This window comes from Mixophyes fleayi, chromosome 5 (assembly GCF_038048845.1).
Source record: "Mixophyes fleayi isolate aMixFle1 chromosome 5, aMixFle1.hap1, whole genome shotgun sequence".
Classification (NCBI taxonomy): Eukaryota; Metazoa; Chordata; class Amphibia; order Anura; family Limnodynastidae; genus Mixophyes; species Mixophyes fleayi.
In genome coordinates this window covers 62,668,068-62,669,302 of record NC_134406.1, presented here as the reverse complement: position 1 = coordinate 62,669,302, position 1,235 = coordinate 62,668,068, and positions in this window count along the sequence as shown.

Sequence of the window (1,235 nt, the reverse complement as noted above, 5' to 3'; positions counted from 1 at the left end):
TCCCTTCACACAGAACTTCAGCACTGCCAGACACTCCTGAACACTGCATCCTGGTCCTAACGCCCACTATGTTTCCTGGGTTTTAACTACTGTACTAAACATTCTGCAAAAAAAAGTACTGTAGACTTGAACATGTAATACAGGTTGTTTGAATGAAGTATATCTGTATATGTGCTTGATAGGGAAAATGATGGCAAAGATTAGCGGAGAGGTACAAGAACAAAGGACAAGATAAACTAAAGGGGAATTAAATATTATTGTTTCTGCAGATATAATTAGTAATAATTGGAATTGTTAATGCAGAGAAGTAGTCATAAACCAGGTATTATTGTATGTAAAGTGTGCAGTTACACTTTGTAATATCAGACTTGCATCACACTGAATCTGACTGTGTTCCGACGTAATCAAATCCAAGGGCTAAATTTACTAAACTGCGGGTTTAAAAAAGTGGAGATGTTGCCTATAGCACTGGCACTGGGGGTACTGGCACTGAATTGCTGTTTGGAGGCTTCTGGGGTACCTCTTTGGTAAGTTGGCTCTCAATTTAAAAACACATATGTATGGCCCAAATATATGGGACTCTCATTGTTTAGAGTAGGACCATCCTATTAGCAAAAGCGCCTTGGCGTGGCGGATGGCTTAAACATACATTTGCAAATGTGTGCAACAAAGACTTTTGCATTTTTATCTACAGTAGAAATGGCAGATCTGTTGCTGGCTATTGCAGTGTGCTGGGGGAAAAAATGTTGTGTGTAGTTTCCTTGCAGGATAACCCCACCCTTTCAAGCACCTGTTATGGCCTATAAATTGATTTGAGCAGCTTCCACTTTTGTATTTGTCTGAGAGGCATGTTGGTGTCAGTAGCTGAGAGGGGGTACTGGCACTGAATTGCTGTTTGGAGGCTTCTGGGGTACCTCTTTGGTAAGTTGGATCTCAATTTAAAAACACATATGTATGGCCCAAATATATGGGACTCTCATTGTTTAGAGTAGGACCATCCTATTAGCAAAAGCGCCTTGGCGTGGCGGATGGCTTAAACATACATTTGCAAATGTGTGCAACAAAGACTTTTGCATTTTTATCTACAGTAGAAATGGCAGATCTGTTGCTGGCTATTGCAGTGTGCTGGGGGGAAAAAATGTTGTGTGTAGTTTCCTTGCAGGATAACCCCACCCTTTCAAGCACCTGTTATGGCCTATAAATTGATTTAAGCAGCTTCCACTTTTGTATGTGCC